This window comes from Pongo abelii, chromosome 6, assembly GCF_028885655.2.
Source record: "Pongo abelii isolate AG06213 chromosome 6, NHGRI_mPonAbe1-v2.0_pri, whole genome shotgun sequence".
In the NCBI taxonomy this organism is placed as follows: domain Eukaryota; kingdom Metazoa; phylum Chordata; class Mammalia; order Primates; family Hominidae; genus Pongo; species Pongo abelii.
The window spans coordinates 136,510,999-136,517,888 of record NC_071991.2 but is presented as its reverse complement, the minus strand read 5'-3'; positions in this window follow the sequence as shown (position 1 = coordinate 136,517,888).

Here is a 6,890-nt window from a genome sequence, read left to right as displayed (position 1 = left end):
GAGATTCAAAGAAGGGTCAGATGATTGAAGCTTATATAGCACCCTGAGGTACAGAAGGGAATAGAGGCTTTGGACTTCTGCGTGGGTGGTGGTGACACCAGTCATGAGAATATGAGGGGAGGAAGTGTATGCTGAACAAAGATTTCTTGTTATGCAAATAAGAAGCCTCTCAAGTAATAAAGGTTCTCTTGGAGCAGCCCTCAGAAGAAGAGGTGGCTGTCTAGGCATGATGTCAACCTCCAGTCTCCTCCTCTGTGATCCAAGTTCATTGTCCCTGGTTGATAAGGTTCCAGGGGAGGGGATTCATGACAATTGAGTTCCTTTTGGAGGATCCCTTGATCTGTCTTAGGCGGATAAGCAGAGCTCAGAGAAAGCCTCTGCCTGCCTCTGTTTTTCTCCAAGTGACATCAATTCAAAGTAATGAGCATGTCAAAGCATCATAGTTTGGGGTGGCATTTCTGAACTCCCATTGTGTATTTTTGGTGATAGCTTGATATATCATTCAAATTACCATAAAACCCACACTTTTGAAGTGTGAGTGGCTTTTAGTATATTCACAGTGTGCATCCATTATCACTATTGAATTCCAGGACACTGTTATCAACCCAGAAAGAAATCCCACACTCGTCAGCAATCACTCATTGTTTCTCCCCTCCTCCAAGCCTCTGGCAACTACTAATCTCTTTATTGTCATTATAGATTTGTCTATTCTGGACATTTAATATAAATGAAATCATACATATGGAGGTCCATATACCATACAGCTAAATGCTGGAAAATTTTAAATCAGCTTAGCAGATTGTTCAATAAGATGTTTTATCCTCCTACCTTGACAAATATACTATTATGAAGAAGGTCAGGCTCCAATTTAGAATTCTTAGGCTTCTCAAAATTCTGTTGTGGATGTGGCAGTGCAAAGAGATCCAGCCCCAACCCTCAGCCCACAACCCGTCTCTTCTCACTCCAGTTTCTCTCTACCCACACTATGTAGGGCTTTGTGCATGTGTGTGGACACCCAGCCCACAAACTCAAGCTGTAGTCACCCAACTCGTCTGTGATCTGTCATTTCCTAATAGACCTATAGGGAGGACAGACCCCAGGAAGAGACCTGCTCAGGTGTGGAAACAGGCTTGGGGTTGCATCAGCAGGGAATTCAGAGTCCTGGGCACCACAGCATGGTCAGGAGAGGTGCAATGACCCCTTAGCTCCATGGACTTTTCATACCTGGCTTAGGATGTGGCCACAGTACAGAGCCCAGAGCAGGGGCTTCTCTTGCCAGGGTCTAAAGGGCTGATGATACTATAAACAACCCTGATGAATTTCCTAAATCAATTCAAATGACCACTGACTTCCAACAGTTAGGTATAGCTTTAAATCTCTAAATCCTGGTAGAGCCTGTTTGAACTGTAGCTGTAGTTATGAAGGGCAGAATATGACATTGAGTGTACTTGAGAAGAAGTTATTATTCCTAACTACGGCTCTAATGGTATTATGAAACACATCATAATATAGGCACACAAAACCTGGTTGGTTGCATAGGTAACAGGCAAAGTTGGAACTTGCAATTTCATTGCAGCTGCAATGGAGCAGTGGATTCTGAGGAACTGTAAAACATGATCCAGGTTTTGATGATTGTATGACTATAAAAATTTATTAAAAAGCATTGAATTGGCCGGGCACGGTGGCTCATGCCTGTAATCCCAGCACTTTTGGAGGCCATGGTGGATGGATCACAAGGTCAGGAGTTCGAGACCAGCCTGACCCACATAGTGAAACCCTGTCTCTACTAAAAATACAAAAATTAGCCTGGTATGGTAGTGTGCACCTGTAATCCCAGCTACTCAGGAGGCTGAGGCAGGAAAATCACTTGAACCTGGGAGGTGGAGGTTACAGTGAGCTGAGATCATGCCATTGCACTCCAGCCTGGGCAACAGAGTGAGACTCTGTCTCAAAAAAAAAAAGCATTGAATTGTACACTTTGAATAGGTGAATTATATAGTACTGTAAACAAAAAATAAAATTCTAAGCCCACCCACCCTGCCCCCACAAGCATATGAATGGACCCCTCCTCTCAACCAAGGGCATTCCAAAGTTAATCTGAAAAACTAGTTCAGGCCATTGATGGGACGGGGGAGCTGGACATACCTCATTATACCCTCCTCGCTTTTGGAATTACGGATAGAATAGACTCTTTAAATCTGATAAGAAATATTTATTATCTATTCTCTCGAAAGCCTGCTACCTGGAGGTTTCATGTGCATGATAAAACCTCAGTCTCTACAACCCGTTATTGTAAACCAGACATTCCTTTCTATTGATAATAACTCTTTGAACCAATTGCCAATCAGAAAATCTTTGAATTTGCCTGTGTCTTGGAAGCCCCTACTTATAATTGTCCCACCTTTCCAGACCCAACCGATGTATAGCTCACCTGTATTGATTGATAACTTATGTCTCCCTAAAATATATAAAACCAAGTTGTAGCCTGACCACCTTGGGCTCATGTTCTCAGGATCTCCCGAGGGCTGTGTTACAGGCCATTGGTCACTCATATTTGGCTCAGAATAAATCTCTTCAACTATTTTACAGAGTTTGACTCTTTTTGTTAACAGTAAGTAAATTGTGTTTTGCTGAATCTGGTTTTGTTTGTTTGTTTATTTTAAAGCTAATCCAGCCCAGAGCTTAGAGTGCTGCTCTGGAGTCTATGTTTCTCCAATCCAGCCTTGATACACAGTGATATTGACCCTAGGTCCTTAGAAATCACTGTAGAAATCATTTCTCTGTCATTGACCATGGCCGTGAGTTGCTGAAGGAATGCCAAGGTACTAAGCTTTGGCATTTCCTGCTAGGGTTGATTTTCCTTAAGGAAAAAAAATCTCATGAAAAGAAGAATCCTCCACTCTCTGCTACAGAGCCACAGTAAATCTATTCATTGGCTCTGTTTGAGGGCTGTTCATTTTTCTTTTTTTGTTTGCTGGGTTTACAAATATTCTGCCTTGCCAAAAAAACAAAAGAATGTTTTGTTTTTTCTTAATAGAGATTATTCCTTCTGAAAAAAGAGAAGGCTTTAAAAACCATATTTTGGCTGGGTACAGTGGCTTACACCTATAATCCCAGCACTTCAAGAGGCCAGAGGTGGGAATATTGCTTGAGCTTAGGAGTTCAAGAACCAGCCTGGGCAACTTAGTGAGACCCCAGCTCTACAAAAAATAAAAAATTAGCTTCGTGCAGTGGTGTGCACCTATAGTCCTAGCTACTCTGGAGGCTGAGGTGGGAGAATCCCTGAGCCCTGTTCGAGGCAGTAGAGAACTATAATCACACCACTACACTCCAGCCTGGATGACAGAGCAAGCTCCTGTCTCAAAAATAAAGCCCAAATATTTTTCTGCTCCCTCTTAGTGAACTATATGAAATCATGGGGAAAGGATTACTGATGGCTTGTTCCAAGCAAGAACAAGAATGACTCCTGGACCAAGCATTTGAAAATATACTCCTTAAAGAAATACATTTTTTTCAAACCAGTTGAGGTGGCATGCACTTGTAGTCCCAGCTACGCAGGAAGCTGAGGCAGGAGCATCCCTTGAGCCCTGGAGTTCGAGGCTATAGTACACTATAATCATGCCTGTGAACAATGCCTGCACTCCAGTCTGGGCAACATGGTGAGACCCCTCTCTAAAAAAAAGAAAAAAGAAAAAAAGACATTTTTTTTTTTTTGAGATGGAGTCTCACTCTGTCGCCCAGGCTGGAGTGCAGTGGCGCGATCTCGGCTCACTGCAAACTCCACCTCCTGAGTTCATGCCGTTCTCCTGCCTCAGCCTCCTGAGTAGCTGGGATTACAGGTGCCTGCCACCATGCTCAGCTAAGTTTTGTATTTTTAGTAGAGACGGGGTTTCACCATGTTGTTCAGGCTGGTCTCGAACCCCTGACCTCGTGATCTACCCGCCTCGGCCTCCCAAAGTGCTGGGATTACAGGCGTGAGCCACCGCACCTGGATGAAAAAAAAGACATTTTTTCAATCATTTTAAAACAGCATTTTCTCTTATTACAAAAGTACTTCATATTCACTGTGGAAATTTGGGAAGGTACTGAGAAGTAAAATCAAGAAAATGTAAATCATCTATAAAATTTATAACCAAGAAAGAACACTTATTAACATTTTGGTGCTTTTTAAAAAACGATTTAGGGGGAGGAGCCAAGATGGCCGAATAGGAACAGCTCCGGTCTACAGCTCCCAGCGCGAGCGACGCAGAAGACGGGTGATTTCTGCATTTCCATCTGAGGTACCGTGTTCATCTCACTAGGGAGTGCCAGACAGTGGGCGCAGGTCAGTCGGTGAGCGCACCGTGCGCCAGCCGAAGCAGGGGCGAGGCATTGCCTCACTCGGGAAGCTCAAGGGGTCAGGGAGTTCCCCTTCCAGGGGTGACAGACGGCACCTGGAAAATGGGGCCACTCCCACCCGAATACTGTGCTTTTCCGACGGGCTTAGGAAACGGTGCCCCAGGAGAGTATAGCCCGCACCTGGCTCAGAGGGTCCTACGCCCACGGAGTCTCGCTGATTGCTAGCACAGCAGTCTGAGATCAAACAGCAAGTCGGCAGCGAGGCTGGGGGAGGGGCGCCCGCCATTGCCCAGGCTCGCTTAGGTAAACAAAGCAGCCTGGAAGCTTGAACTGGGTGGAGCCCACCACAGCTCAAGGAGGCCTGCCTGCCTCTGTAGGCTCCACCTCTGGGGGCAGGGCACAGACAAACAAAAAGACAGCAGTAACCTCTGCAGACTTAAATGTCCCTGTCTGACAGCTGTGAGGAGAGCAGTGGTTCTCCCAGCACGCAGCTGGAGATCTGAGAACGGGCTGACTGCCTCCTCAAGTGGGTCCCTGACCCCTGACCCCCGAGCAGCCTAACTGTGAGGCACCCCCCAGCAGGGGCAGACTGACACCTCACACGGCCGGCCAGGTACTCCAACAGACCTGCAGCTGAGGGTTCTGTCTGTTAGAAGGAAAACTAACAGAAAGGACATCCACACCAAAAACCCATCTGTGCATCACCATCATCAAAGACCAAAAGTAGATAAAACCACAAAGATGGGGAAAAAACAGAGCAGAAAAACTGGAAACTCTAAAAAGCAGAGTACCTCTCCTCCTCCAAAGGAACGCAGTTCCTCACCAGCAACGGAACAAAGCTGGACGGAGAATGACTTTGACGAGCTGAGAGAAGAAGGCTTCAGACGATCAAATTACTCCGAGCTACGGGAGGATATTCAAACCAAAGGCAAAGGAGTTGAAAACTTTGAAAAAAATTTAGAAGAATGTATAACTAGAATAACCAATACAGAGAAGTGCTTAAAGGAGCTGATGGAGCTGAAAACCAAGGCTCGAGAACTACGTGAAGAATGCAGAAGCCTCAGGAGCCGATGCGATCAAATGGAAGAAAGGGTATCAGCCCTGGAAGATGAAATGAATGAAATGAAGCGAGAAGGGAAGTTTAGAGAAAAAAGAATAAAAAGAAACGAGCAAAGCCTCCAAGAAATGTGGGACTATGTGAAAAGACCAAATCTACGTCTGATTGGTGTACCTGAAAGTGACGGGGAGAATGGAAACAAGTTGGAAAACACTCTGCAGGATATTATCCAGGAGAACTTCCCCAATCGCAAGGCAGGCCAACATTCAGATTCAGGAAATACAGAGAACACCACAAAGATACTCCTCGAGAAGAGCAACTCCAAGACACATAATTGTCAGATTCACCAAAGTTGAAATGAAGGAAAAAATGTTAAGGGCAGCCAGAGAGAAAGGTCGGGTTACCATCAAAGGGAAGCCCATCAGACTAACAGCGGATCTCTCGGCAGAAACCCTACAAGCCAGAAGAGAGTGGGGGCCAATATTCAACATTCTTAAAGAAAAGAATTTTCAACCCACAATTTCATATCCTGCCAAACTAAGCTTCATAAGTGAAGGAGAAATAAAATACTTTACAGACAAGCAAATGCTGAGAGATTTTGTCACCACCAGGCCTGCCCTAAAAGAGCTCCTGAAGGAAGTGCTAAACATGGAAAGGCACAACCGGTACCAGCCACTGCAAAATCATACCGAAATGTAAAGAACATCGAGACTAGGAAGAGACTGCATCAACTAACGAGCAAAATATCCAGCTAACATCATAATGACAGGATCGAATTCACACATAACAATATTAACTTTAAATGTAAATGGACTAAATGCTCCAATTAAAAGACACAGACTGGCAAACTGGATAAAGACTCAAGACCCATCAGTGTGCTGTATTCAGGAAACCCATCTCATGTGCAGAGACACACATAGGCTCAAAATAAAAGGATGGAGGAAGATCTACCAAGCAAATGGAAAACAAAAAAAGGCAGGGGTTGCAATCCTAGTCTCTGATAAAACAGACTTTAAACCAACAAAGATCAAAAGAGACAAAGAAGGCCATTACATAATGGTAAAGGGATTAATTCAACAAGAAGAGCTAACTATCCTAAATATATATGCACCCAATACAGGAGCACCCAGATTCATAAAGCAAGTCCTGAGTGACCTACAAAGAGACTTAGACTCCCACACATTAATAATGGGAGACTTTAACACCCCACTATCAACATTAGACAGATCAACGAGACAGAAAGTCAACAAGGATACCCAGGAATTGAACTCAGCTCTGCACCAAGCGGACCTAATAGACATCTACAGAACTCTCCACCCCAAATCAACAGAATATACATTTTTTTCAGCACCACACCACACCTATTCCAAAATTGACCATATACTTGGAAGTAAAGCTCTCCTCAATAAATGTAAAAGAACAGAAATTGTAACAAACTGTCTCTCAGATCACAGTGCAATCAAGCTAGAACTCAGGATTAAGAATCTCACTCAAA